This window comes from Sphaerodactylus townsendi, linkage group LG05 (genome assembly GCF_021028975.2).
Source record: "Sphaerodactylus townsendi isolate TG3544 linkage group LG05, MPM_Stown_v2.3, whole genome shotgun sequence".
Lineage (NCBI taxonomy): Eukaryota > Metazoa > Chordata > Lepidosauria > Squamata > Sphaerodactylidae > Sphaerodactylus > Sphaerodactylus townsendi.
Window position 1 is genome coordinate 8,326,016 of NC_059429.1, and position 8,990 is coordinate 8,335,005.

The window sequence follows — 8,990 nt, forward strand, 5'->3', positions numbered from 1 at the left end:
AGCTGGGAATCAAACCCAGTTCCTCCAGATCAGAGTGCACCTGCTCTTAGCTTAGGAGGAGGAGGAGGAAGAAGAAGAGGAGGAGTTTGGATGTATACTCCACCTTTCTCTCCTGTAAGGAGACTCAAGTTGGCTTACAACCTCCTCTCCCCACAACAGACACCTTGTGAGGCAGGTGGGGTTGAGAGAGTTCCTAAGAACGGTGACTAGCCCAAGGTCACCCTGCAGGAACACGGAAACACATCCGGTTCACTACATAAGCCTCTGCCTCTCAGGTGGAGGAGTGGAGAATCAAACCCAGTTCTCCAGATTGTTGCTGGTTGATATTTTATTATCTTACATTATATTGTTTTATGCTAACTAAAGGCACTGACTGAGAGAATAATGCTAAGAAAAGGTAAAGGCAGCGGGAAAAGAGGACGGCTCAACTGGAGATGAATTGATTCTGTAAAAGAAGCCACGGTCCTCATTTTGTAAGATGTGAGCAAGGCTATTAACGATAGGACATTTTTGGAGGTCATTCATTCATAGGGCCGCATTGATGGTGCTTTACACACACGTGAGCTGGCCCATGGAAACTTAAAGCCAATTCAGGAGGGAAAAACCAGTCTCTTGAACCCAGGTGGTTCCTGCGTTCTCTATCACATCAGGAACAAAGAACCATTTTACTCATTGGCAGATTTAATGGAGAGGAAAAAGCATTCCAGCCCTCAGGAGACAGAAAAATTTGGATACTGAAAGTCACAGTGTGCTTAGAAATAGCAAAATTAATGACTATTAAGAGATTGCAGAAAACAGCTTCATTAAGAGACAGTTTGCAGAAAACTGGAAACCTTTTAAGAATTATTGATTGCAGGATTTGAGATCTAAAAGAAAACAGCAGATTGAATTAGAATATTAGAAGAAGAAGAAGAAGAAGAAGAAGAAGAAGAAGAAGAAGAAGAAGAAGAAGAAGAAGAAGAAGAAGAAGAAGAAGAAGAAGAAGAAGAAGAAGAAGAAGAAGAAGACGAGGAGTAGTAGTTTGGATTTATATCCCCCCTTTCTCTCCTGTAAGGAAAAGGGGCTGACAAACACCTTACCCTTCCCCCCTCACAACAAACACCCTGTGAGGTGGGCGGGGCTGAGAGAGCTCCGAGAAGCTGTGACTAGCCCAAGGTCACCCAGCTGGCGTGTGTGGGAGTGTACAGGCTAATCTGAATTCCCCAGATAAGCCTCCACAGCTCAGGCGGCAGAGCTGGGAATCAAACCCGGTTCCTCCAGATTAGATACACGAGCTCTTAACCTCTTACGCCACTGCTGCTATAGTAATGATATAGTGTGTTTTTGATTGTTTCATTTTAAATATATGCACAAACCTAGAATGGATTGGAATTCAACAATGAAACAGCGGGAAGCCATTATATGGTTTCAAGGTGTTTAGTTTAGCTATTTATAATAGGTTGTGTTTAGATGTTGTAAAACTTTTGTTTCATTTTTCTCTGTGCTTTTTTTGTATTTTTATTTTGTATTAATGTAATGGAAGATGTGAGACTGTGTAGCGGTATATGAGGTTTTCTGATATTCCTAACATCACAGTATATTGAAATGTCAGTCCAACAAAAAATTATCGTCTTACTGAACAATAAGAACTTAACGTGAAGCAGTGTAATAATGGAAACGAACCGTTGATTTATTTTTGGTATGTTGTACAGTATCTAATTTTAAGAACTGTCTTTTTAAATCCTTTTTTAAATATGTATCTGTTTTAATCTACATTATGTGTCAATAAAGGCTTATTGATTAATTGGTATGTGTGTGTGCAGGGGGTTATGTTGAGAAAATAAACATTTATTATGAAAAAAAAGGAGAAGAAGAAGAAGTCTTTATTTTTTAAAATAAATGGTCTATATTTTTTAAATAAAGGTGTATGTATGCATGAACCTGTTTCCCCGAAAATTATATTAATTTTTGCTCCAAAAGAAGAAGAGTTTAGATTTATATCCCCCCTTTCTGTCCTGCAGGAGACTCAAAGGGGCTGACAATCTCCTTGCCCTTCCCCCCTCACAACAAACACCCTGTGAGGTAGGTGGGGCTGAGAGAGCTCCGAGAAGCTGTGACTAGCCCAAGGTCACCCAGCTGGCATGTGTGGGAGTGTACAGGCTAATCTGAATTCCCCAGATAAGCCTCCACAGCTCAGGCGGCAGAGCTGGGAATCCAACCCGGTCCCTCCAGATCAGATACACGAGCTCTTAACCTCCTACGCCACTCCTTCCAGTATATGGCTTGTTCTGCCTCACACACACAATCACAAACACACACCCCTCTGTGAAAAGCAAAATGAATCTTCCGTTTCGGTGAGGTTTCCTTTCCCTCACGTGGGCCTGATTTCAGCATGGTTTCAATCTGCCACTCCTTGCCGATTCGTTAAGTGCAGATTTCTGAATGTCACCTCCGTCATTTCAAGTGACAGGCATTATCTTGAAGACATTTGGGGGCCCCTCCCCGCCGCCGCCCTGCAGGCAAGCGTGAAAAGAACAGACAGCAAGCCGTGCTGGAGGAAACTTGCCCACACACTTCATTAGATGCCGCAGCGGAGGCTTTTGAGAAGTGGCGCATGAAGAATCTCAGCATCACCTATTGACCTCCAGCCCCGGCGGAGACACAGCCAGGCTGGGAGGCTGCGGCCATCCAATTGGTGGCTTCCCCCTCCCCCCCTCTGTCGGGAAGCGGCCAGGAAAATGCTGGAGACAAGCCCAGAAAACGGACAGGCCTGTCTCTGCTAATGGAGATTCATCTCCCCTCCTTAGTTTTCCAGCGCTCACCATAACTCACTGCCAAGGGTGGGGGGAAGCACTCAGTTGGTGGCCATTAATGGAACGGCCTGTGTGTGAGCAAGCCGACAGTGGCGTAGCAAAGGGGGACAGGAGGGGCTACAGCCCCGGTGTCGCTTCCTGGGGGATCGTGCAGGGGTGCATTGCACAGCTGCTCCCTCCCCTCTAACTGCCCCGCTGCTCCCAAACTCCCAATAAAATTTGGGGCAGGGGTGCAGTTTGAATACCGACCAGCCAGGCTCGTCCTGCCCCTGAACGCCATGCGAAGTTTCAGGTGGGGACACAGTTGAACGCTGCCCATTGGGCCTCACTCCGCCAAACTTGCAGGGCAGAGCCAACAGTATACAGCTGGAGTTGGTCAGTCCCAGCTGTTCAGCTTGATCCTGACCTCAGCAAGGGTTGCATTTAAAGTTGTCCCCGTGAGCGCTCCACCTCTGTATCCACAAGTAGCAGGGTTTATCGCAACATTTAGACCAAGACTCCCCAACCTTCTTGAGCCTGGGGGCCCCTCTGGGATTCTGGTGCGTGATGATGAGCACAGTCACAAAATGGCCACCCCAGGAACTGGAGCCAACCTGAAAATATCAGGGCATGAGATTGTATATAATTCTGACAGGAACTCTTCTATATTCCAGGCAGAAGCTGTATTTCACCGGACGCCTTTCAGTTGGAAGCCTTGCTGGCAATTGCTCCATCCACGCCACCCACTCCCTACATTTGTAAATATGTTGCAGGGAAGCACTGGTTGATTAATGGGGAGGTACAGATACTCACTAATAAAAGAACACACAACTGGAGCAGCAGTGGCGCTGCAGTTAAGAGCAGGTGTACTCTAATCTGGAGGAACCGGGTTTGATTCCCCGCTCTGCCGTTTGAGCTGTGGAGGCTTATCTGGGGAATTCAGATTAGCCTGTGCACTCCCACACACGCCAGCTGGGTGACCTTGGGATAGTCACAGTTCTTCGGAGCTCTCTCAGCCCCACCCACCTCACAGGGTGTTTGTTGTGAAGGGAGAAGGGCAAGGAGATTATAAGCCCCTTTGAGTCTCCTTACTGGAGAGAAAGGGGGGAATATAAATCCAAACTCTTCTTCTTCCTTTAGAACACTAGAAATGTAATTTAGGGCACATGCATACTGCTCGGTCTCTCTAACCTGGTTGTTTAAGCCAGACTCCCCCGCCCCCCCACACACACACCATTTTAAATTCTTCCATGCATCATTCATGCCAAAGCGTTTCCAGAGAGGCAAGACGGCCACCAGCGCAGATGGCTTGACGGGGACAGATGGGCTGGGACGTCTGTTAACGTCTCTCTGCTAAAACGGACACTGATTTTCCTAATAGGACGTGCCTACTGGGAGGAGGGGGGGGGTGCGCTAGGAATGGCAAGCCATTAGCCCCCCCTGATTCTGCCTCTCTGGCTGTGATCAGCCGTCGCTGCTGACAGCTCTCCTCAGCAGCAGGCTCTGCATAAGCATAAGCATTTTATTGTCATTGTGCACGCACAACGAAATTCACAGCAGCATTCCTCGATGCCCACAATTTCAGACTCATACCCCATCCTCACTTTCCCCTTCTTCCACCCATCCCTACACAGCCCCAAACACATCCACACGAAGCCACGGAGTTTAGCATAGCCACGGCTCTAGAGTAGAAGCTGTCTCTAAGCCTCTTTGTCCTAGTTTTGATAGGCCTGTATCGTCTGCCGGATGGTAACAGTTCAAAAAGAGAGTGTGCTGGATGAGACGGGTCTCTTGGAATATTTTGGGCTTTCTTTAGGCTTCGGGAATTAATAGAGTTCTTTTTTTAAAATACTTTTTATTAATTTCCTTCTTTAAAAAACACATTGAACATAAAACAGACATGAAACCATTGAAACACAGAAGACATCAACAAATATTAACATGTCACAAATGACCCACATTTACAGTTACCCAAACATAATCTATCCCTACCCCAACTACCCATAACAACAACATATAATTCAATACATCTAAATCAAATCAGTTACTTCACTATTCTTTGGTAATTTATTCTTTAGCTTTAATAAACTTAAATATCTATACTATACTACCTTATTTTTTCATTCCATATTTTCAATATTTAACCTACAAATATATCTTGTATTTCATACTGCTATATGTCCTTCATATTTTAATTTAAATAAATTTCTTTTCTCATCTAGGCCCTTTCAATATCCCATATTATTATTAATAATTATAGAGTTCTTCCAAGGAGGGGAGAGGGCAGCCGATAATCCTCTGTGCAGTAGTGATCACCCTTTGGAGCGCCTTCCTATCCGCCACTGTGCAACTGGAGAACCATACACAGATGCAGTAGGTTAGGACACTCTCTATAGCACAGCGGTAAAAGGGCACCAGGAGTTTTCCATCCAGTTGTTGTTTCCTTAAAAGTCTCAGGTAGTACAGTCTTTGCTGGGCCTTCTTAACCACCGCGGCAGTCTGTACGCCCCAGGTCAGGTCCTCTTTAATCATGACGCCCAGAAATTTAAAACTAGCCACCCGCTCTACTTGATCTCCATTTATAGTCAAGGGTTGAATTTCTGAGCTATTCCTTCTATAGCCCACTATAAGCTCCTTTGTCTTGTTAGTATTAAGAACCAGGTTATTTTCCCTGCACCATGAGAGCAGACGGTCCACCTCACTCCGATAGGCAGACTCATCCCCTCCAAAGAACAAGCGGGATCCTGTAGGGAGCTGCTCAGTAAAATGGCACGAAGGGTTGCTCAGGGTGGATGAAGCTCTCTTATAGAGTCTAAAGATGGGCCACTGCGTGGGCCACTGCGAGTAGCAGAGAGCTGGACTAGATGGACTTTGGTCTGATCCAGCTGGCTTGTTCTTATGTTCTTATGTTCTTAAAGATGTGTTATTCAGAGCTAGACCTTTGCGCCGTGGCTCGGTGGAGGGAGGGCTACTTTCCAAGGTTTCAGAGAGCAGCCCTGCCCTGTCGGATCCTTTCGGGATGGATGCAGCACGGCGCAGGGATTCCAACGTGGTGGCTCTGGGGCCCAAGGGGCTTGCCGCTTTTCCTGGCGCTCACCCAGTGTTTTTAGAAAGTGGGTGGGGTCAACTGGGGTTTGATTCCCCGCTCTGCCGCCTGAGCTGTGGATGCTTATCCGGGGAATTCAGATTAGCCTGTATGCTCCCACACACGCCAGCTGGGTGACCTTGGGCTAGTCACAGCTTCTCAGAGCTCTCTCAGCCCCACCCACCTCACAGGGTGTTTGTTGTGAGGGGGGAAGGGCAAGGAGATTGTCAGCCCCTTTGAGTCTCCTGCAGGAGAGAAAGGGGGGGATATAAATCCAAACTCTTCTTCTTCTTCTTTTACCCAGCAAAGTTTTGAATAAGCTGTGCAGATTTTTTAAAAAACCGTGTTGACAGCAGCTGCTCACTGCAGCTCAAGGATCTGCACTGTGCGTTTGAAGGTAAGCAGAAGCCATTTTGTGGCTGGCTCCACCTCCTGCCCCCACCATCGGGTGGCCGCGCCCAGCCGACTGCGTCAGAGTTCCAAAAATGCCCACAGGGTCTAAAACAGTGATTCCCAAAGTGGGCGCCACCGCCCCCTGGTGGGTGCTGCAGCGATCCAGGGGGGCGGTGATGGCCACAGGTAGAAACATTAATACATATCTCTTTCTGTTTAATTGCTATTAAAAATTTAAAAAAAAATTAATTTCCAGGGGGCGCTAAGTAATATTTTTTCTGCAAAGGGGTAATACCGTGTTTCCCCGAAAATAAGACAGTGTCTTATATTAATTTTTGCTCCCAAAGATGCGCTATGTCTTATTTTCAGGGGATGCCTTATTTTTCTGTGCTCTGTTGGTCGGGCATGCTTCCAAACAAAAACTTTGCTACGTCTTTCTTTTGGGGGATGCCTTATATTTCACACTTTAGCAAAACCTCTACTACGTCTTATTTTCCGGGGATGTCTTATATTCGGGGAAACAGGGTAGGCCAAATAAGTTTGGGAACCACTGGTCTAAAATGTTGCAAACCCCCTGCTTTGCAGAATGCAAGTACCCTTTCCTGATAGGGTCACGATCTAAAATTTGACACATGGGAGGAAACCAAGGAAACATGGTTGAGGTGGAAGGGAGTCGCTGGTGTTCTGTGCGACAAGAAAACGCCTATAACCCCGTGGTGGCGAACCTTTGGCACTCCAGATGTTATGGACTACAATTCCCATCAGCCCCTGCCAGCAGTCTACTAAAATGGACAGAGTTGGTCTTTCTGGAGAAAGTCTTCCGGGATTACATCACTTAGTTCTTCACTTCTGCATTCACTTCTTCCCAAATTTTTTTTCCAAGTTTTGATGTATCATATTCTTTCATCATATCAAATTCTCTCCAAGGCATGCTCCATGCTTTCACTTTCTTGTGGTCTTTTTCCGTAAGATAAAAGTCAAAGTTGATGCCCTGGATGTTAAATTTTGGATGTTCCCAGTGTTTGGACCAAGGTCTGGGTTTCATCTTGACCTTCATCTTGTTGACAGGAACTTCTTCATTAGTTGCAACTGGTACAGGCACCATGTTAACGTCAACAGCGCTGTATTCAGGAAGCGCATCTCGTAAATACATCAAGTTCTCATCTAGCCTCTTCTCCAGCCTTAGCACCCGGATCTCTTGGATGACAGGGCTGTACAATTCATGGCAGCTGGTTGGGGCTGATGGGAATTGTAGTCCATAACATCTGGAGTGCCAAAGGTTCGCCACCACTGCTGTAACCTGAAGTCAAAAATCTGCAAGACCACCGTCCGCCCCATAGTACTCTATGGGTCAGAGTGCCGGCCCGTAATGAAAGCGGCTGAGAGACGACTCCGTGTCATGGAAAAGCCAATGACTCGCTGGACGCTGGGTGTATCCCTCCTCGACCACATCACCAACAACATGGACCAAAAACAATTTGGCATCACGCCCATTGTTTTAAGCTCAGCCGAACGGACAAAATTTCCCCTGCCCTCCCATACAGTGGGCTGCAAACGCTGCCAGTACCTTCACGGACAGAAGTTAGGAATGTTCATGAACATTCCATGATATTACACCAGTCCAATCAATGACCGAAAACAGAGAAAGTGCGCTGAACACAGCTAAGCAGCAACAGCTGTGTAAGTTGAGATATATTTACAAGGTGAAAAACCTTTTAAAAGTAGTCAGGACAAGATCCTAAAATTCTTTGGTGAATAATCTATTTACAAACCTATGTAAAAAAGCTCAAAAGCGCACCAACAGTGGTGTATGATAATCATACTTTTTCAAGCGACCGGTTCCTAGAACTCAATATACTGGAAAACTCCCAAGAGCACAACAATTAAAATGCCTCATTAAATATTGTTTTCTCTGTACAGATAAGAGCATCCCCTAAACCAGTGACGGCGAACCTTTTCGAGACCGAGTGCCCAAATTGCAACCCAAAACCCACTTATTTATCGCAAAGTGTCAACATGGCAAAAACGGTTGGCTCTGAGGCGCGCGTTGCGCGGGAGTAAGCTTGGTGAAGCCACCGTGCAATGCTTCGAATGGGTGAATCATGACCCTAGGAGGGTTTACTCAGAAGCAAGCCCCATTGCCAGCAACTGAGCTTACTCCCAGGTAAACGATCGTGCCCAGGCCAACCTAGATGTGTGTGTGTAGGGGTGTGTGTGTGATTTTCCGCCCCCCCCCCCCATGATGAACTCTGTGCACGCATGCCCACAGAAAGGGCTCTGAGTGCCACCTCTGGCACCTGTGCCATAGGTTCGCCACCACTGCCCTAAACACAGCCAGTGTCCGGATATGATCAATTTGTACAAGACTTCCATTCCATTCCATAGCCTTTATTGGCATCACATAAGTATTAACAACACACAGGTCACAAAAAATAGGGTCGCACAATTTAAAATTCAGTTCTAAAACTCCGAAATACAATATTATTACAAGAAAAAAGGAAAGAAACCCATCAAATCCGTCCTGGAATCACTAAGAAATACGGAAACTGTACTAAGAAGTCCTATAGATTAACACGACGACGAAACTCTATTGCTGCTTGCAAGAAACTAGCTACGTCTTCCCATACGTTTTGGTCAGAAGTGTTCGATAAACAAGACAGCTTTAGAATATCATGAACTCCAGCTCTATAGATCAAAGTGGGATTGATGTATTTCTCATCATAAACAGGACAGCAAAAGAA